The sequence below is a fragment of the Rhipicephalus microplus genome, chromosome 1 (assembly GCF_043290135.1).
Source record: "Rhipicephalus microplus isolate Deutch F79 chromosome 1, USDA_Rmic, whole genome shotgun sequence".
In the NCBI taxonomy this organism is placed as follows: Eukaryota; Metazoa; Arthropoda; class Arachnida; order Ixodida; family Ixodidae; genus Rhipicephalus; species Rhipicephalus microplus.
In genome coordinates this window covers 95,103,229-95,126,164 of record NC_134700.1, presented here as the reverse complement: position 1 = coordinate 95,126,164, position 22,936 = coordinate 95,103,229, and the positions used below count along the sequence as shown (strand labels likewise).

Sequence of the window (22,936 nt, the reverse complement as noted above, 5' to 3'; positions counted from 1 at the left end):
AGGCGAGATCAGGTGATCCAACTATGCACGTCACAGCGATTGCAGCGTTGGCGCTTCTCATGGTGGACCTCACGCCCAAATAGTGTACTTTAAGCTTTTCTTTTAACATTATACGGTTGTGGAACAATCCCTCAATATGGGTATGTGCCACAATTTCAAGGATCTGCTCTAATCCCTCCTAGATAACCTGAAGGCAGGTTTTACACTGCTTAAAGATGTATTAGTTCAACAAATTATTATCCTCTTGTTTTTTAAGCAAAATATTTTTGTTAGTAAGATCACTTTGTGAATTTCGTACATGCTATATTTCACATTGTTTCGAATAGCCGAGTGCTGAGATTGATAAAAATTGTCAATATGTCATTCAATTTGCATTTGAGATATCTTTTTTTCTGTCCTTCATCAAATCTTTGATATTCAAGTATCGATTCAATAAGCTGGCATTAAAGTATTATTTTAAAAAGCTGCTCCTGTTAATCACATTAAATTTGGGAGTCCTGTTTCTTTCCCACTCTGAAGAAGACGATGCACCTACCGAAGCAGGCCACGCTGAACCCACACTCTTTCGTTTTTCTGAAGTTTACTTGTGGGCATTTGCACCGTCATGATCGTGGTAAGTTGTGGCATTTACACTATGACCTGTGTACGTCGTTGCTCTGGTAAAGTACTTTATTACTGCGTGTATAGCGGTAAAACACTGCCAGTCCTGTTCACAATTTCTTCAATATGTAACTAGTTTTTATTTATTTCTCTTTGTCTGCCTGCATTAAAAAAAGAGCGGAGGGGTAGGAACGCGTTGCACCTCAGTCAGAGGAGACAGGGGCATATTACCTTGAAGCCTCATGCTGATTATTAGTAGATGCACATTATGTGCCATTGTGCGCATGCTACATGATTATGTAGGAGTACATAACTCCAGTATAGTCCTGGAAGCGCCATGTGATAATAGTGTTTGCCGACGCATCCTCGAACAAAAACACGGTTTTGACTTCTGAATACATTGATCATAAATATTTTCCTTCCCCATGCTCAAGTTTCGAATGAAATGTGGTTGCAGCTTATTTTGCACACACGCTGCTTTTTTCAGTTTTAATGTTACCGAACAATTGTCCGCTAGGTTCTGCCTTGCGCGAACCACGCCAGTATGTCTGGGAGCGTTCCAAATTATTGTAGGGCCATACGTTACGGCATGCAGCACCAAACGCGAACAGTTTAGTTTATTCCCGGAAATTTGCCGCCATCAGTGATAATACACTAATGTTCGGCTCCGCTTGTACAAATGCCGACGCGCCTTGCCGCGGATCAGAATATACACGGCTGACCAGTTATCAGTGTACTACAGCGTGCTTTACTTGCTGTATCGTGAGGTTGGTGCCTGGTCACAAGTTCGGCCAAATATCAAGGTCTATTTCGGACACTCCTACTGCTGCATTCGTAAGCGTCAGGACCCCGGGCCAATACACATGATAAGGAAGTCAACTCGCGCTGAGCTCAAACAAGACGTTGCAAGCGAAAACACAGCTATTTGAAAGGGCTTTCCTGAACACAATGTCCTAAGACAAAAGTGACCCCGTATCTGCATGTTACTCTTCAAATGTCATCGAAATACGATGTTCTTGCGCCTGTAGAGAGTGAACAAAGAGTTTATTTGCTGTTTTGCGCAAGGAAATGGGTGGATAGTATTCTAGAGGCGCTGCGGCAGAGTGCCTTGATGCGCGCAGCCTAGGCGAACGAGCGCATTGAGGCACGTGAGGCACGAGCGCTATCTCGCAGCAACGAAAACGTTATCTGGCATTATCATGGAAAACAAAGCGCGCAGCGTGCGCGCCCGTCTCGGAGGCGATAAGGTGTAGAACGGAAGGCAATGCGCAGGTTCCACTACCGTGTCGTCTTAGCTAAGGCTGCTAGATGAAACAGACCTATGTTTAAGCAAAGCACTGAAAGCACTCGCCTTTTCGTGCAAAGCGTTGCATTGTCAGCGCTGCATGATAAGTGGTACGGTCCTTAAAATTACATTTGTATGCTTTCTCTAGTATAAAGTGACACACCATATATAAATTAGCGTGTTGTCATTGTTCCTCAGATATGCGGAATATTTGCTTTTCGTACGACAATCGCATAAGTATGAATGTCGAAAGGTGAGCAACATTGGTGGGCGCTGCAAATGGGGTTGGATTTTGGCCCTTTGGTGTATAGTTTCGGCAGATAAAGAGACAATTGTACAGACAGACAGACCGATATGTTCGCGTCGAAGACCCTGAAAAGGCTATCGTCTTTAAAAATAACAGCATATTCATGGAATCAATTTGGATGAGTGGGCGAAGCTCCGGAGGTACATTGGTAAACCGTGAATCTTAATCGCAGCCGTTCCAGAGTTTCGAGGAACCTGTCCTGGTGAACTTCCGCCGCACAAAGCGTGCGGTTAGTCCAGCTGGCGAATCATGGCTAAGAGATGTGGCGTTCTTGCCAGTATTGCACCTTGCTGCGTGCGCCCCACATGAAGGCCAGGTCTTGGTTGAACACTTCATTTATGAACTCGCACCCGCCGATGTCGAGTTGCTGCCGCGTGCAAGCACTGGTGGTACGAGCGAGTGCCTCAGCCCCACCTAGTGAGCACTCAAAGTGCTAGCGGAACTCGCGTGAGCCGCTCTGAGGTTGCTGCCGCGTGAACAAGGTGGTGATGGATAGACTAATGGATAAATTCTACGAACGTCCCCTTCATAACGTGGTGGTGACATGTGGGCCACCAGAGTCGCAAGAAAAAATTAAAGCTTTCTTTTTATGGTGGGCGAATGCCTTATATATTTCGAATAAATCGATATTACTATCACACAGAAAATTATGAATTTATGTTCCATCTCTCAGCCTCTTCAGACAGAAGGACCTTATGATCCCACTAAGTCTGCCCTTTATCTGAGCTCTTCTGCCACGAATATCTGATCATCTCTTACTTGGTTCTATCACAGACGTGCTCAGCTTTGCATGTTTGTCCCTAAAGCTCAAAAACTCATGTAGGCTTGTACCCACACGTATACCTGAGTGGATATCGCCGCATTCAATCAGAACTTGTTTCATCGTTTACTTAGCTCTCCCATAAAATTTGTACTGCTCTAACTCACTATTGAATCTCGGTTTATGACTTCGCGTTCTAAGGCAATCCGACCTCGCTTCGAACAGTAAAGTGCTTCCCCTTGAATTATCATGAAACATAACGCGCTCTATATTGTTCTTGCCCTTTCGGTAATTACTGAGAGTCAGTTTCTTTTCCAGTGCGGTCATGAAATAAATCCTGTTTGCCTCTCTGACTTTTCAATGCTTCTTTTTGTCACATCGCCCACAATACCAGCCGTATATTTATTGGTGTGCCTCTTTGCTCGTCTTCTCCACTTTATGTCCACGCTCTTCCTACACAAGTACCTGAACAGTTTCCCGGCCCATCTACTCTCCTTCATTTTCTGAAGCTTTTCTTCAAATCTCATTTTGCTCTGTGCTTTCTTTACTTCGAAGCCTGTCCATCCCGTATTCCCCTTTGCAGGCTCATTCGTCGTTATACCAAGAGCACCCAACGCAAGGCATCCCGCAGTTCTTTCACTTACATTCATTCCTGATCGCGCCTCTGACTTCATGCACACCACTGAGTTTCGAAATGTAAGTCCTTGAACCAGTGTGCCTTTCCAGACCTCAAAGCATTTTGTACCTATTGTATTCCCATAACACTCTGCGCTTCATTATTGCAGCGCTCTTCGTTCCCTTTGCTGCCGATTTTTTTCTTGTACCTCCATATATATATATATATATATATATATATATATATATATATATATATATATATATATATATATATATATATATATATATATATCCATAATTTACCCACACTCCGAGGCCTGTGTACTCGCTTACCCTGGGTATTTCTTGACCTTTTATTGAGAGCGCCTGGTCTTCGCGATCATTGAATACCATCCATCCCCAATTTGTCGCAGTAAATTCTACTTATAGAGTCTCGCTTCCCTTCCGCATATATCTGTGAGCCACTGTATATCGTCTTGTCTGTCCACAATTAGGACAGTATTGTTACACGACATCGGCAACGAAAGAGCATCATAGACGACGAAGACGGTGAAAGTGGCCGTGCTCGTGTTGTTGTTGCTGCTGTTTTTCCATCTTGGCTGCAGCTGCCTCGGACTCTCCCTGTATATTTTGTAGATATATATATTTAATTCATTCTCTCACCCCCGTAACATTTGGTGGAGGTGCGGTGTACAACACGATATAACGGAGCTCCGCAGTGGCCGACGCTTGGATTTTTCCACCATGGCAAACCAGGGATCGGCTCCCGCCGAGGCGACTACCACAAATACTGTTGCCCTTCCGCAGCTAAAAGATCCTGGCACGTTCTGTGGCACGGATGATGTCGACATCGAAGAATGGTTGCCGTAGTACGAACTTACAAGTAAGAATTACCGCTGGGATGAAAATCTTATGTTAGCCAATATCCTGTTCTACCTAAAAGGAACAGCAAAAGTGTGGTTCGAGAACCACGAAGATGAAATTGGAAGCTGGGATGCGTGCAAAGAAAAGATGCGCGCCCTTTTCTGCAAGTCTGTGGGTAGAAATGCAGCGGCCAAGCAGGAGTTGGCATCTCGTGTGCAAACGTCATCAGAGTCCTACGTGACTTACACACAGGACGTGCTCGCCCTTTGCCGAAAAGCAGGCAATGGCATGGAAGAAACCGAGAAAGTAACACTCATATTGAAAGGCATTGCAGATGATGCATTCAACCTTCTCATATGCAAGAACTGCAACGTGGTCGATGCCATCATCAAGGAGTACCAGCGTTTTGAGGCCGCAGAAAGATAACGTATCACCCACCATTTCCCTCGACCTTCAAACACAGCAGCAACCTGGTCGTGTGAAGACGGACCTGCGCTAGAGACGCCGTTAACTGCAGAGCATGTGACCAAGATCATCAGACGTGAACTTGAAGCTCTGTCTCCTGCGTCCACGTGCTCCCATGCCTGCGACTCTAGCCCTCAGATGGTGCCACTGGTACCTGCCTTTGTACGACAAAAGCTTTCCAATGCTGGACTGGCCTCCGAGTGCACTACAGCTCCCTCGCAGCCGATCAACCGTCGTCGACCTCATGTTTCGTATGCCCAAAGCCAAAACCTTCCGGCGCGCCCTTGCAATCCAGCCGAGTGGAGGACTGCTGACGATCGCCCGATTTGTTTCAACTGCCACCGTATCGGGCACGTGGCCCGCCATTGTAACACTCGGTGGTATTGGCATCAGGCATCCTATGGGTACCCCCATCGGCCAGAGAGATATCATGGACGCTTTCAAACTTACCGGGAGTCACCTCAGGCCACCAGTGAAGACGTTCCTTCTATGTCGCCATATCGTCGTCGCTCTCTAACTCCGCATGCTAACCAGTCCCGTTCACCGCTCGCCCGTCGTCCATCCTCTCGCTCGCCCCAATTTTGCCGACCAACGTCGCGGACTGACTCCCTGCCGCGGGAAAACTAAATGATGCAGCTCCCGGAGGTGATGCTGCATCGACCACTTGCCCTCCAAATCCTCTGACCATGCTGCCGACTCGACGCAACCTTATTGACGTTGAAGTAGATGACACACCCGTTGTTGCACTGGTGGACACAGGGGCTCATATATCAGTGATGAATTCAGAACTTCGTTGCCGCCTTAGGGAAGATTTAAGGCCACCCACAGTGCCACTCATCCAGGTCGCCGACGGCGGCACATTTCCCGTGCTTGGAATGTGCTCCGCGCATATAAGTGTGGCTGATCGCTCCACGACAGTGCTATTTGCTGTGCTCGAAAAATGTTCCCATGAACTTATCCTCGGCATGGACTTTTTATCCGCCCACTGTGCCCTTATTGATTGTGGAACTGGCATGCTTCAACTTGATTTACCGTGTTACCATGACGACCCAACACCAGCTCAACCCCGTCTGTGTTCTGCAGATCACGTTCTCCTAGCACCTCAAGCCGGTACTTACGTGAACCGGAGATCTGTCCCTCCTATTCCCGGTGGTGACTACATGTTGACACCTATTGCTGACGTTCTGCTGGCCAAAAATGTTGCCGTCTCTCGCACACTTTTGACAGTCACGGGAAACACAGCATCTATTCCGATCCTAAACTTCAGCTGGTGCACTCAAGTTATCCCAGATGGTATGACTTTGGCAAAAGTTTTTTCTATAGATGGTGCCAATTCGGCAATTGTTGCCAAATCTTCTTCGTCCTCTGCTTCATTTTCATCCTCGAAAAGAGCAGCGGATGACACCATAGACAAGCTGATCGCTCCGGACCTTCTTCTAGCACAGACAGCTGACATCCGGCACCTGCTGAAATCCGGCACCTGCTTTGATTTTGATGACCGCCCTTTGCGTCAGACATCCTTTGTAACTCATAGGATTAACACTGGAGACGCCAGCCCCATCCGACGACATCCTTATCGCGTGTCTAATGCTGAGCGACAAGTTATCCAGCACGAAGTTGAAGAAATGCTCACAAAAGACGTCATAGAACCTTCCTGCAGTCCATGCGCATCGCCGGTCGTGCTAGTCATAAAGAAGGATGGCAGCTGGCGCTTCTGCGTAGCCTACCGTTCCTTAAACAATCTAACACGTAAGGACGTGTATCCACTGCCGCGGATCGACGATGCTCTCGACTGCCTACATGGGTCTGTCTACTTTTCGTCTATCGACTCGCGATCAGGATACTGGCAGATTTCTGTCGATCATTGAGACCATGAGAAAACCGCATTCATCACACCGGATCGACTTTTCCAGTTCAAGGTTATGCCATTCGGATTGTGTAATGCGCCAGCTACATTTGAAAGAATGAAGGACTCTCTCCTGCGTGGATACAAATGGACCACTTGCCTGTGCTATCTCGATGACGTCATCGTATTTTCACCTACATTCGAAAGCCACCTTAGCCGCCTAACGGCTGTTCTTAAGGTTTTCCGGAAAGCCGGACTTCAGCTCAACTCTTCCAAATGTCGCTTTGGCCGTCGGGAAATCACTGTGCTGGGCCACCTTGTCAGTGCTCGAGGCATGCAACCTGATCCTGACAAAATTTGAGTTGTCAAAGATTTTCCCATACCACGTTCCGCAAAAGATGTACAGAGCTTTATCGGCCTTTGTTCTTACTTTCGACGTTCGTGACAAATTTCGCTGACATTGCCCGACCACTTACGGAGCTACTGAAGATGGACATGCCTTTTTATTGGGGCACTGACCAAGCAACTGCCTTCAGCACCCTTACAACATTACTTACTTCCCCACCCATCTTGGCCCATTTCGACCTGTCAGCCCATACTGAAGTTCGTACCGATGCCAGCGGACATGGAATCGGTGCTGTTCTCGCCCAGTGGCAACGAGGACAAGATCGCGTTATTGCTTATGCCAGTCGCCTCCTTTCTCCTTCGGAGAGCAAGTTTTCCATTACAGAGCGTGAGTGCCTTGCACTGGTCTGGGCAGTTGGAAAATTTCGACCATACTTGTTTGGCCGCACCTTTTCGGTAATTACAGATCACCATGCCTTGTGCTGGCTGTCGTCCCTTAAAGATCCAACAGGACGACTTGGCCGTTGGGCCTTGAGACTGCAAGAATACAGCTTCTACGTGGCATACAAATCTTGCCTAATGCACCAGGATGCCGACTGTCTATCCCGTCACCCCGTTGACCCACCTGACTTTTCAGCACATGATTCTGACCCTTGTGTCTTCGCCATGTCGGCTTTCACCGACATACGCAAGGAACAGCTCAGCGATGTTCACTTGCGGTCTATCATGCAGAGTCTACGCTTGCCCCACGTAGACCCGTCGCTAGACTTGTTCGTTCTACGCGATGACATTCTTTACCGACGCAACACCCGCGCCGAAGGACCAGACCTACTACTCGTAGTTCCTGCGACACTCCGTGCCGCTGTACTTGAAGAGCTTCACGACGCCCCAACCGCGTGACATCTCGGGGTCACGCGCACGTACGATCGCGTGCGGCGTAGATTCTTCTGGCCAGGTCTTTACCGTTCTGTGCGCCGATACGTTGCTGTATGTGAGTCCTGCCAGCGCCCCAAACATTCCACCTTGCCACAAGCTGGTCCGCTCCAACCAATAGACATACCCACCGTTCCCTTCTACCACGTGGGTCTTGATCTCGTTGGACCATTTCCTGCTTCTCTCACTGGAACAAGTGGATAGCCATAGCCACTGATTACGCCACAAGATACGCTATCACTCGAGCGCTACCGACAAGCTGTGCCACTGACATCGCGTACTTCTTGCTTCATGACGTAATTCTTCACCATGGCGCTCCTCGACAGCTGCTGACTGATCGTGGTCGCTCATTTCTTTCAAAAGTAGTAAGTGACATTCTTCGCTCGTGTTCGACGCGTCACAAGCTCACTACGGCCTATCACCCACAAACAAACGGTCTTACCGAGCGCCTAAATCGAACATTGACAACAATGCTCTCCATGCACGTTTCCAAAGATCACCTTGATTGGGATAGTACTTTGCTTTATGTGACATTCGCGTACAATTCGTCACGCCACGACACCGCTGGCTTCTCCCCCTTATATTCATTGTTCGGCCGCCATGCAGCGTTATCCTTCGAGACTCTTCTCCCATCAACTACGCAAACAGTTACAGAGTACGCCCGGGATGCCACTGCTCGGGCTCAAGTGGCCTGCCAAATTGCACGGCAACGTCTTCTTGGCTCGCAGCTCTCTCAGAAGGCCCGCTACGATAGCCATCACAGAGTAGTTTCCTACTCTCCAGGTTCATTGGTCCTCCTCTGGACACCATGCCGCCACGTTGGCCTCTCTTCGAAGCTCCTGTCTCGCTACTCGGGGCCTTACAAGGTTTTACGCCGGCTTACCGATGTCACATACGAGATTGCTCCGTTGAACAGTAAGTCATCGTCGTCCGCACTCGCTACTGACGTCGTCCACGTGACCCGCCTCAAACCGTACATATCCGAATATGACCCTACTCTGCTTTAGGCGCCGAGACGGTGCTGCCAGCAGCGGGGGGTAATATGTTACAGGACATCGGCAAAGAAAAAGCATCATAGACGACGAAGACGATGAAAGCGACCGTGCTCGTGTTGTTCTTGTGCTGTTCTTCCATCTTGGCTGCAGCTGCCTCTGACTCTCCCTGTATATTTTGTAAATATATTTATTTCATTCATTCTCTCACCCCCGTAACAGTACAAACAGCGGATATTAGACCTGAAATTTTTGCTCAACCATCTCTCCAGCCTGTTTGTGTGACAGATTAAACCAAATGTTGCTACTTTCTAGCACTTTTTTCTATTTTAACAATGTACAGCATCAATAACAATGGGAACAAAGGACATCCCTGTCTCAGCCCCTTCATTTCAACGCAGTAATTTTGACTTATTCCTTCGCATTCTATGCAAACTGTATTTTCTCGGTATATATCTCTCACAAGCTGTATACAATTGCCACCTAGGCCCACTTCCTAAAATATGTTCCAGATATTTTCCTGATTACCGTTGTACAAATACATAATCAAGCATTCGCACACAAACACAGGCGTTCGAAACTGCAAGTTAGGAATTACACACGTTAGCTTACAAAATGAATATCTGGAAAATTAATGCACGCACGAAAACTCAACAAAGCTTTGTCAAGGCACCGAGAAAACAGCAGCATATGACTCTCTCAAAAAAAAGCTAAATAATAATTATATGTAGTTGTTAGGAACTTGACGGACAGTCCAGTTGCGCAATAAGCATCAGGGACTCCATAAAACTACGTCCAAATATCCAGGTGTATATAATTGATGGATACGTGATGTTTAGCGTCACGAAACCACCATATGATTATGAGAGACGCCGTAGTGGAGGGCTCCGAAAATTTCGGCCACCTAGGGTGCGTTAACGTGCACCCGAATATGAGCACAAGGGCCTACAGCATTTCCGCCTTCATCGAAAATGCAGCCGCCGCAGCCGGTATTAGATCACGCGACTTGCGGGTCAGCAGCCGAGTACCTTGGCCATTAGACTACCTTGGTGGGGCTCCAGGTATATATAAGAAAATTACCAACAATTGCCTCGCAAAGAATCACGTGCTTGTAAGGGACGAAGTTCTTTTTCCCGATGTTTGAAATGCACTGCTTCTCACGCACATTTTTTTCTCTCGGGGATTATAAATTAATTTTTCTCTTTTCTCTACTGCCATGAAACGCGCAGCTGTCCAAGCACCGTCACGCAGATCGAAGCCCGGGATCCAAAATCGAAGCATGTTTGAAGCGGGGAGCCTGGAGGGTTCATGGTGTGCGCGGTGAATGAAAAGTGCGCGAATTTATGGCGTATTCGGTTGGCCGCTCTGGTCCTCTGGCTCAGAGTCACCAGATTAGAGGCCTCTCGCAGTCGTAGCGCGAGAAGCAGCGTACCAACCGAATACATCGGCGATCTCAGAGTGTTTAGAGAAGAAGATGATGATGATGATTTGAGGCTGATCCCTCTGTATCGGACTGGCCAGATTAATCTGCCTGCTGGAAAAAGAAAAAAAAACCCTTAGAAAGTAAATAAACAAAACACTCCACAGGTGTACACACCCCGTATCTGCACGCCTTCAATTTTGTCCACAAAAATCACTACCGCGGTGTCGCGCGACACCACTGCACCAAGCCTTGTTTTTGGTGGTACGTACTGCCGCATAGTTCACTTTACCAGCCACTCCATCGCCAAGGGTGGCCCCGGGTCATGTTTGTAAACAAACCCCAGAGCCTCGGGTGGGTTGGTGCCCTCTCGTTGGCGTGGGCCCAAACACGTACAGTGTACCACTAAATGGGGGATGGTTGCTTCTTCCTGCCCGCGCACCCGGCACATAGCACTCGTGTCATCGGTATTATCGTGGAATTGGCGACGGTACACAAGCGTTCGTAGTGCCTCAGCCCGCGCTTCGAATAGAAAGCCACTGCCAACATTGTCGTCGTACATGCGCTCTTTTTCGATTTCATTCTTGCAACTTCGATATACCGTCAAGGTAGCCTTGGAACGCATCGTCCTCCGCCACTGCTCGTTCTCTTCCTCCCGTACCTGTTTTTGAATGGCACGGGCCAATCCGCACTCTGTGATTGCCTTCACGGGTTTCGCGAAGAAACGAAACTTTTGGCGCCTGGTGTACACTCGCGCAGTCCACTGTGTCGTTATTCCAGTCAGGCTGGTGTATGAGAAGAAGCGCTTGCTCACCTGTTGTCATTCATGAAACGCAGGCGGCCTTCGTAAGCTATCTTGCTCCTGGCTTCTCGAACCTCATACGAAGACCATCCAACGTCTACTTGAATGGCGTTTATAACAACTCGTCCGTGGCATCCCAAGGCCAATCAACCAACCTCTCGCTGCCCTCGTTCCAGCCACTGTCTGGTTCCTGGTTGGTTCGTTCGTACAGCATTGGCAAACGAAAAGCATGGGACATGCACACACTTCCACATTTCCCGAACCAACAGAAAGCGGTTACAGCCCCAAAGACTTGGTTTGCGCGTCTAGTTCGCCACTCTGCGTAATGTTTGGCGGATGTTTTCCTCGTGAATGTCTAGAACGTGCGCTGATTTGCTGAGTTGGGCACCGAGGTATCTGTAGTCTTCCTTCCACGGAATCTGCCCACCCTCTGGAAGCGACACTGCCGCAGTTATGTCTGTGCCTGCGAACACCAGCACCACTGATTTCTTGCATTGAAGCAGAGTCCCAGTTTGCTCACGTGGTTCGCCGATAATGAAACTAGGTGCTGCAGGTCACCCAGACTGTCAGCCATCAAGACAATATCATCAGCGTATACCAAGCCCGGAAGCCTCCAGGGCACTGTGCTCTGTCATATGAATTAGCAAGAGAGAATCCACTTCCATCCGTCAGCAGAGCCCTCTCGAGGCTGGCCGTTAACAGCATATACAGCAGTGGCGACAATACACATCCTGTTTGAGACCCTGCTTCACCGTCACTGGCTCAGCTTGGCCTTTGGCAAAACACGCCACCACCATATTGCCTGTGTACAGCCGTCACAGCAGACTAACCCATGTCCTCGGCATGCCAATCTGTGTCATACAGTAAAACAATGGTCCATGCGGTTTGCTATCATAAGCCTTCGCGACGTCGAGAAAACAAGCGTACGGTCCTCTGTTCTTCTTTCGTGCTATCTCGATAGCCTGGGTAAGCACAAATACATTTTCCGCGAGGCGCCGTCTGCCGCGGAAACCATTCTGCAGCTCCGTCAATTTGTCGTCGTGTTCTGCCCAGTCGTCCATACATATCTCTAAGATTTGTGCGAAAAAAACGCTTGTAACTGTGAGGGGTCTGTACTCACGTTGCAACCCTGCTTCTCCTATTCTCTTTGGCACCAGTATCAATCGGCCACATCGCCAATCCACTGCTATTGGTTCTCCTGCAATGATGCCCGGAAAGATATCTGCTAGCTTCTGCCTGGCATCGTCTCCCAAGCGTTTGAGGAGCCCGCAGGTATGCCGTCCAGCCCTCGGGCGGTGTGTGCTGCTATGTGTTTATTTGCTCTGGCCAGAGCTGGACGGATCACTTCCCATTTCGCCTTAATTCTCAGGTGGTATTCGTTGATGGGATTATCATTGATTATTTTTATCTCTGGATTGCCATTGCTGAAATCGTACAGTTTACATGTGGTTGGCTAGGTGGTCGGCTAGGTGCTTGCCCATGTCCGATACTGGCAGTCTCGTATCCTCGTGCCCCATTTGGGGTACCTTGGCTTTCGCACTCAGGGGTGACACGTAGGGCCAAAACTTCCTGGCTCTATTTCGTCCGTCCGCTGTGAAAGACTGGAGTTGTCGGCTGTTGTGTTCAGCGATTTTGCTTTGGACCATAGTCTGCGTAGCCTGTTTGCAATTTTGGTATTCTCGCCATGCGTGTAGAGCGTCACTTGCGGAAAGGGTTTTCACTGGTTTCCTGTGCCGGTAGTTCACCTATTTGCCCTTGTCCAAGTTTTTCTGCCCTTCTTCATCCCACCATCCTCTTCGCCACACCCTTCCTCGTGAGTTGGAGTGGACTTTGTGTTTCCGCATTAAGCGTCGCAGTTCTTCCACGAACTCTTTATACTTGAGAGGTCTAGAGGTCTGTAGTCTGTTCTCGAACTCCTGGACAATGTCTTCGTAGGCCACTTCAGGCAGGAATCGTTGTGCAGGCTTTCGGCATTGTCGCTTTTTTTAAACCACGCGGAGGAGCATATTGATAGACTGATCCTGTTGTGGTCACTCCCGATGCGGAAATCTCCCACCTCATCAATGTTGGCGTAGTTGACTTAACGTGCCAGTCGAGATGAGACAAGCACATAGTCAATACAGGTCCGACTGTTTCTGGCACACCATATAAGTTCTCCTTCGCAATCCGGGCAAAGGTTCGCTACTTATAGATTGCGCCTTCTTGTACATTGCTGCATGAGGTCGCCATTGAAGTCTAGGAATCTATAAATTTTTTGGATGTGGCCATTAAAGTCTCCTATATTCACCACTTCACTCCCCGTACCCCACTACTGGATGTTCTCACTGATGCACTGCATAGTTCGAACGTTAACGTCGTGTTGTCCACTCGTGACCGTAAGACAGAGTACACACGCTATTGTAGGAATCCCTCAGATTGTTCCGCGGATCCACATGTGCTCACTATACTGGCACTTTCTTTTTTCTCACACTTGTTCATTCCGCCATAGGAGGCCTATTCCGCCACCCTTGCGCGCTTCCCCTTCCCGACTGTTACCGGCCCACTGCCGCTGTGAATTAACTGGTGGCTCCTCTAGCTCGCGAATATGCGTCTCTGCAACCACGTAAAGCTCTATGGCCTTATAATTCAACATACTGTAGAGCTCCTTCCGCCTGCTTAGCTTTCTTGCTCCATGCATGCTTAGGAAGCCTACTTTTGTGGAAGTAACTCTCGTGCGATGTTGGCGTCTGCCTCCCACATGCACTCTCACTGGCTGGAATTTTGTGAGCGTACTTAGTGCCTGGGAGGTTGCTGCTTCCTGGCCATCTGAAGGAGTGCCTTCCCTAGGGCTGCCATTATCGTGGTAGTAAGGTTGCTTGTCATACGCGTCCCTGTCAGGGCTGCTGCTTTTTATCCTAAAAATAACACTATTACCTTTCCTCGTTGGCTGCATTGGGTTCGTTATAAGTATCAGTTCATGTTGTTCAATTTCGTTCCACAAATTTCTGCCCTTAACCTAGGTGAATTTATAACCCCATGCCTTATGATGCGCATTAAAATCGCCCAAAATCAATAGTAGGCCGGTTGCTGAAATAACCTTTGTTTTCTTGAAAAGATCACCAAAGTTGATTTTGCGCTGCCTGGAGGAACTATAAACATTCAGGATAAAAAGACTCTTGTCCTCGCGCTTGCGAGGCACGATTTCGACTAAAACATGATCGATCTGCGAATTCCCTGTCTCGGGCTGCAATGTCGTAATGTTTCTCTTTACAAAGGTCGTAACTTGGGTATCATTACCCGACCCGGCAAACGATTTGTAACCGGCTAATTTTGCATTTTTCCCACACTCCTGGATCGCAACAACATCCGGTCGATCGGCGTTAGTAAGAAAAGATTGTAAAACCGCACGTTTACGCGAAAAACCCCTACAGTTCAACTGCCAAATCGTATTACTGCAAGAGTGCAGAGCCATCATGGTTTAGCTTGAGCGCTTGGCATAGCCATTGTATTTGTCGGTCCCTGCTAGGAAATTGAATCTTGATTTGCTCAATGGCGTTGCCTACTTGTTTCATCTGTTCTAGTACAGCTTGGAGCATACCTTGTAATGACTTTGTTTTCTCTCGCTCCGTAATTTTCTTCAATTTCGGTTTTTTTAGCCCTCTTCTTCTTTAAAGGTGGTTGGTTTGCTACCTGAGTTGTTTCCAGCGCCTGCCCTGGTTTACTGGTTAGATGAGCCTTAATCTCATCAAGCTCTTTGCGTAAATCCGCATTTTGCTTTTGGAATATCCTGTTTTGCTCTATAAGAGCAATAATCATCTGTGTATTAGCATCCTGGGAGACCTTAGTTACCCAACCCACCTGTGGTCCGGTGGATTTTGACTTCTCCTGGGCACAATCACTACCATCATGAGGTGCCTTGTGAGAAACTCCCGGCTTCTTTAGCGGTGGCAATCGGGGGAACGATTCCGAGCGCCTTCTCGATCTACTGCGATGCTTGGATTTGCGCCTCGAACGATCTTGAACCCCGTCTGTCCTGCTGTGCCGCAGCGTGTCCTCTTCAGCCTTGCGTCGTTCTTCTTGCTCCCACGCTTCTTCAAGCTTCATTTCCCACTGTCACTTCTCCACTATATAAGGTGTCCGAAAAAGTTCTTTGCACCTTTGTCTCCGGTCCCGTGCTCCTTGCCACACAGACGGCACCTCGGTGTACATTTATGGTCCTTGGGTGGGAGGCCACACCACAACCTCTGCATTTTTCGTGCGGGCTGTCACATACGTCGGATCGATGTTCCAGGTCACCACACCTGTAACACACTTTATATCTCTTCTTGTAGAGAAAACATTTCGTTGGCGTCCCAAAGCAGATCATCCATCTCGGCACGTAGTCGTCAACAAAGGTGATGATTACCGAAGTGGAGTTCCCATTCTTCGTACACCAAGAATAGGACAATTCTCTTCGTACGAGAAAGCCAGTTCCAATTTCCTCTCAGAGAGGCTGATATCAGTCCACGTACCACTACTTTGCCACAGCTTTCAGGCGCAGAAATATATGTCTGCACCTCGTACTGCTTGCCGTCGACCTTTATGACTTTCAGGTCCAACATTTTCTTGGTATCATCTTCCCTGGGGGTGCTGTATATCAATGTTCCTTGCTTGTCGTTGACAACGATCCTGTCCTCCTCCCAACCTTTCTGCCATGGAATGCCTGCTGCCATCCTTACTGCTCCACCAATCACAGGTGCCGAGCGTCTGTTGAGCGTCAGTCCCTCTTTGGGCCTGATAATAACCTTGCGATCCGCGTTCGGAAGACGCGGTAGATGCGATGCTACTGACTGCTCCGGGAGCTTTTTTCCCGCCACTTTATATGAGGGTCTCCCGCTTACACCATGCTTGTCGCCATTGAAGCCGGCTGGCACCGTCGTGCCTTCTTTTCCGCATCCACTGCTGCTGCCCTGGTGGCGCCATCGCGTTCTCGTTGTTGACTCTCCTGGAGCTCCGCCACACGTTTCGACACTTTCGTCATCCAGTCCAAGCTTTCCAAGTCTTCTTGATCAGCAGCTCTACCATTAACAGTCACTTCCATCCTCAAAGTGCCTCCGCAGACGATCTACGAACCGACGCCTGAAGCCTCGAACGCCGATCCGACCGCCTCGGCGCTAGGCCAAACGGTGGAGTTGAGAGACGCACAACGTGGCCGAACACCAAAGGCGCAATAAAATCTTTTAAAATCTACTTACAGTCTTCAGAATGGTAGCCACAGGATTCTGAGCACGTCCGCAACCACACACAGCACTTTATCAGCTGGCTGTTGTTTTTTCCGCTTGAAAAAGTGGTCATTTCACGGAGCCGACGCGGAGCCGTGTCTACATTTTTTTTAGGGGCGAAGCTCCTTAGGGCGTGGGCTGTGCGTCCCCTGTAGCCTGTATGTAGCCACCTCTAGTTTAGTTCTTGCAGTGTTCACTAGATGGCGGTACCGTCCCCTGTATGTAGCCACCTCTAGTTTAGTTCTTGCAGTGTTCACTAGATGGCGGTACCGTCTCCTGTATGTAGCCACCTCTCGTTTAGTTCTTGTAGTGTTTACTAGATGGTGGTTCTTGTAGCTGATGATGAAAAGATGCAAGATGTTATAAACTAGAAAGCCGTACTTGTAGTTGATGAAAGACGCAAGATCTTATAAAATAGGAATGATGTCACATATGGCGCGTGTCATTGGTTGAAGGCAATCGTTCGATTTAGTGCGGCGACGTACGCTAGGGGGAGCGTTGTAATAAAATCCGTTATTTAGATTCAGTAAGGAAAAATCAGCAGTCATGATTTTCAATGACAACGAAGGTAGTGAGCTTAGAATACAGGAAGTCACACTAGAGATAACAGATAAATACAAATATCTGGGCGTATGGATAAGCAATGGGACCGAGTATCTGAGGGAACACGAAATATACGTGACGACTAAAGGTAACAGGAATGCAGCAGTGATGAAAAATAGGGCACTGTGGAATTACAATAGGTATGATGTTGTGAGAGGAATATGGAAAGGGGTCATGGTTCCTGGGCTGACGTTCAGCAATGCGGTCTTGTGCATGAGATCAGAAGTTCAAGCAAGATTAGAAATTAAGCAACGTGGAATAGGTAGGCTTGCTTTAGGAGCTCACGGGAATACACCAAATCAGGGAGTACAAGGTGATATGGGATGGACATCATTTGAGGGCAGGGAAGCTAGCAGCAAGATAAAATTTGAGAAGTGATTGAGAGAAATGGGGGAAGAGCGTTGGGCTAGGAAGGTTTTCAGCTACTTGTACATGAAGAATGTCGATACAAAATGGAGGAAGCGAACCAGGAAGTTGACTGGTAAATACTTAGAAAACAGCAGGTGGCCAAACCAAAAAGAACTATCGGTTAAGAAAAAAGTGAAGGAAACGGAGACTGACATGTGGAGAATGGGCATGATTAAGAAGCCCGCACTAGAGATCTATCGAACTTTTAAGCAGGAAATTGCCAAGGAAAGGATCTATGATAATACTCGGGGTAGTTCTCTACTGTTTGAGGCCAGGACGGGAGTACTGCGAACCAAGACATATCGGGCCAAATACGAAGGGGTCGACACAGTATGCAGTGCGTGTGGAGAGGAAGAAGAAACTGCCGAACACTTGATAATGTTCTGTAAAGGGCTTCATCCTATAGTTCAGGATGATGGCGCAGAGTTTTTCAAAGCACTGGGATTTAGGGACAGCGAGGGCAAAATAGACTTTAAGCGGGTAGACTTAACTAGAAGGAGGTTATCTGATTGGTGGCTAAAGTCAAGGCACGAGTGAAAATTAAACCCTTCACTGCGAAGTACGAATCGTCAACTTCAATATTTAAAGGAAAAAAAAAAGAGAAATGTAATGGTTAGTTCACTAAGTATTACGGCTAGGTGGCGTTAGCCGCCGCCCGATCTAAAGGGTACAGCCACATCCATCCATCCATCCATCCATCCATCCATCCATCCATCCATCCATCCATCCATCCATCCGTTCGCTGTTGGCGCGCGCTCGGAGTCGCCGGATGGATAAGGCTGCACAGCGGAGAGAGCGCAAGGCGGCAGCAGCGCGCGCTCGCAGACAGAATCCCGATGTGCGTTCTACCATAAAGACAAGAACGAGGACACGGCGATGCTGAACGAGTTTCAACGTCTAGGCCGACATCGATTACCGACCGTGACGCAGCAGTATCAACGATCTCTGCGAGAAGACGTTGACTCTTCCAACGAGTTTACCGTTGCCCTCCTCAACGTTCGCTCTCTCAATGCCCACGCACTTGACATAGAAAGGGACCCTATACTGACCACAGTCGACGTGCTGTGCTTTACCGAGACGGGGAACGTGGCGAGATTTTTCATCAAAGGATACGTTCCCGTCGTGTGTACCGATGAATCAGAACGTCCTGCAGGTGATGTCGCCATCTACGTGAGGCAAACGGAAACGGCTGAAGATCTCAGACTACCACTCACGAGTCAAAGCCAAAACGGAGAATATGCAGCCATCAAACTCTTTGACTCTGGAATCGTCCTCATGACCATGTACCTCGCACCCAACCTGTCGACCGGGAACATCAAGACATTCATAGACACTGCGTTACGAAATTATGAGAACAAATACAAGAATGGACCATTTGTACTACTTGGAGACTTTAACGTGGCTATCATAGACAATAATTGGCTTATCCAACATATGGCTTCTAGATATGCACTCAGACGTATATCGTTTGACCATATGAAACCTACCACGATCCGAGGAACATGCATAGACCTAGTATTTGCAAATTGCCCACTGCAACCCATACAGGAACCGCTCTCCCTTCATTTCACAGACCATAAAGCCGTCATAATGAAGGGACATCGCAAGCCATCCATCGTCTAAAAACAAATAAAAGTTGATTTGTGTATATACACACACAGCGTTTCTCACGTCTTTACATGATGATCGACTGGGCGAATTACACGGAAGATTCACAGTTTACCAATGAATCCCTCCGGAGCTTCGCCCATTCATCATCATTCACCCCGTGAATACGCCGTAATTTTTTTTTTCTAAGGAGAAACGCCCAGCTCTGTCTCTATGAGAGCTTCTGTCAAAAGAAAACAGGTTTCCTGGAAGAGAAACTTCGGGGGCAGTGGACCGACAACAGCGCTGGTCTTTGAGTGAGTGATTCTTGGAAGAGTATAATTCAGAATTTGTTCCGAGGACTTTGAATTGAGTAAGTTTTCGGACTCTTAAATCTTTGAGAGTCTTAGTTGTTTGATGCATGTGTTGGCATTTTAGTGCGCATTGTTTGTGTCTGTTTTTAGAGTGTAGCTGATTGTATTGGGTAGTTCATTGTTTGATTGGTGAAATATTGTACTGAACTATTGCCGAGTGTGCATGTTTGTGTATCGTTTGATCTGCCATACTTGAGAATATAATTTTGTTTTGCTTATCAACTCTCGGCTCTGACTAGTTCTTTGGCCCACAGCCGGCGTCTGCTGGCGCGTCAAATAAGACCACTTCTAAATTGTTCGTGCTTTCTTGGTGCAGTTCGGGGGGCCAGTACTTCTCCCCTTGGAATCAGCCCAGTGATCGCTTCCCTGATTACCGAGACCTGTGACAGCGACTAATAAAATATTGAAGGTGGAGGTTATTATTGGTATCTTTGCATCCATCCACAGATGGCACTGCTAGTTGACAGCGATTCGTCACGAAAAAATGTAAAGCATGGAGGCACGAAAACAAAAGGAGAGAAAGCTGGTGTTAGTGAGTCTGGTTCACGTCTGTCATACGTGTGCTTGCGGGATTTGTTTGTTTTTGTGACGAATCGCCGCTTTTCTTTAGTAAGATTAGTAGGCAGAGTTGTTTAAAAAACCGAGTGCCAGTGTACTATCAGCGTCAAATGAAACCCCGACAACGGCAGGAATTCGCGATTGTACAGTGCGTGCCATTCACTTATAACCACGGACAGGCACGCATATTTGAGCAGAGCTGCCGAACGGGATGTCCGTCCCTCTGAATGGTGACAACCGAACGGCGCACGCTACAGCGATGGCTTGCCGCTGTTCGAGTTTCATTTAACGCTGATAGTACGCTGCACTGCTTCACTGATGGCATTTTTATTCTTGCAAAGAGCCTGCTGGCTTTTTTCTAAGGGCAATATTAGTAGCACTTTCAACCCGTTGCACAACAGACCTGTGGCGTCAGCACATATTCATATGTTGGGGTGGCCTGGGAAGTCCGTACGTAAAGTAAGCAAGTGATATTGTCACGCAAATTACTTCATTGACTGTTTTTTATCAGGCTTTATTGTACTTCAAATCTAATCTACAACCTTTTACACATATTAAGTTTGCCTACACAAGGTGTAACCAATTTCCAATTTACAATTAGTGAACTTTCTCGGTAACCTAGACTTAATGCGACACGGCCTTCACCTCAACCACCAAAATTGTAGACACCTTTGTTCTTCAAGCCTATATACAAGTTTTTGTGAAACATCTAATACGACTACACACAGTTGGCACCCGAATTCAGTAATATTTATTTTATTTCATTTAGTTTAACCTAAGGACCCAAGAAGCGGCATTACGTAGGAAGGGAGAAATACAATAGACCACAACAAAAGTAGGAACAAACATCAAAAAAGAAAAAAAGCAACAATAAGCAATCACAATGCAAACAAAGTGTAAAAAATGCTAACACAGTTGATTATTACAACTTTCAGTGAAGTAAAATAAGCGATCGATGAATATATGGCAAAGTACACTCTCGCAAAAAAATACATAGAATAATGCAAACTTGGAGTTCGACAATACAGCTGGTATGGCAGGACTGCTGACTTAACATAACAGGACTGACTGGAAACCAGTTAATTCTTCAACATTTGCAATGTTGTGTCGAAGGGCATTCCACTCATTTATTGATAAAAGCAAAGGAGACTGTAAATATTTTACTGTGCGAGCGAATTGTGCACATACCTTGTGATCGTGATCACATCGGGAGGAAGTGTTTGCGGATGGATGAGTGAATTCTCGTGAGAAAGGAAGTAGATGCTATAAAAAGGAGAACTAGAATATTTTCTGCATCCAATAAATGTAATATACCAAGAGTTTTTTTTATTGATGATACGGTGTGAAAACGGGAATATGAGGAAGCTACCAACCTAGCGGCTTTATTCTGAATTGACTCAAGCATGTCAGAAAGATATGCTTGATGCGCATGCCATATGTTAGAAGCATACTCTAAGGATGATTTGATGAGTGAATTAAATGTCTGAAGTTTAGTGTGCGAAGTATCCAAACATAGGCGGCGTATTAAAAGGCCAAGCTTACTAAATGCTTTGCCGGTAATTACTTTTACATGCTTGTTCCACTTAAGATTTTAAAGCCTGAGCAACACCTAAGTATTTAATGGACGATACTGTTTGAACGGGAGAATTAACATTGAAGCTACGAGGTAACTAAAAAAATGAAAGCACGCGTTAAAGAGATGTACTAGATTACCAAATACCTGAAAATGCTTGTATGGTAGGAAATCAAATCCTGGGCAGTAATTTATGGGTCTCAATTTGTAAAACGTCAGGACGGCATTTATAACTAGAAAAGTGTATGTGTTATACATGTTGCTAAAAATACTCGTACCTGAATGGCAGGAGCGTAGCCAAAAAGTTTTTCGGGGGGGGGGGGGGGAGGGGGTTCAATCTTACGTTATGTATGTTAGTGCGTACTTTTGAATGTTAGCGTGTATATTGTAAGCGTTGTATTATACGCTTAATCGTTTCACATGTAAATACCCATCATCATCACCACTTTAGTCTGAGCAGTGGGGATCTGGCTAGAGTGCGAATAAAGAGGTCCGCGACTTGAACGTCGTCTCACAATATATACGCCAGCAAAACAAACCAACTTTGGGGGAGGAGCTCGAAACCCAGGCCCCTCTGCCCTTGGTTACACCTCTGTTGAAGTGCTTTATGACTCTCACCTGCATTCATAATTTTCTAAACTCAGGACACTGATATACAGCGTGTGTATATTGTTAAGCAAAGGAATCCATGCAGAAACACCGCGAAGGACAGAAAAGTTGCAAGCACCGCGCTATCTTGTCTTGTTCTTCATGCTGCTTCCAAATAACCAACAGATAATTACCAAGTGCACGCTTGCATTATATATGTATACGTAGTTTGGGCACAGCTTAAACTCTTCTTACAAGTTTATTTTTTTCTCTCTGCAGGTTCCAGTCTTTTGCAGCACGCTACCAGTAAACTGGCTCCGAATACTCGCCGCGTTTTGTCTCGTAAGAGCTCATCTTTCCCCTTTAAAGCATGCGATTATATCGTTACCTGTTTTACGCCAACTCATCACAACAAAAAGCACCATCTACCGTGCGAAAATGCTCCACACCTTGCGCAGACAATGCGTAAGAATCGCCATTCAATAGAGCAACCACATAGGATACCATTTTGGAGACTGGATACCATTTCAGCAATGCATCCTACCACGCCGATCACCTCACGGATTATTTCAGAAACATTTTCAGCGATATGCTCCGATCGCGGATGGCGGTGTTGCGCTGATTGGTGATTACGCACAGGAGTGGATGAAGATGTTTACCTGCCGAGTAGTTTGCCTACCAAACGACTGGAAGGCTGACATGCCATGGCGTCCGTTGCGGTGGAGCAGTGGTTAGGGCGCCAGTGTGTTGAACTGCTGGTCATGGGTT

The 22,936-nt window shown here is 47.2% G+C and overlaps 1 long non-coding RNA gene across 1 annotated transcript in view; it reads left to right on the top strand.

Annotated features, from left to right (window-relative positions):
- The first annotated feature begins 531 nt into the window (after positions 1-531).
- LOC142768499 (uncharacterized) overlaps positions 532-22,936 on the top strand; it is a 138,227-nt gene continuing 115,822 nt past the window's right edge. Inside the window, exons 1-2 of the long non-coding RNA XR_012885314.1 lie at positions 532-613; positions 22,448-22,510. This is a non-coding gene — a long non-coding RNA (uncharacterized LOC142768499). The remainder of the gene's footprint in view (positions 614-22,447; positions 22,511-22,936) is intronic.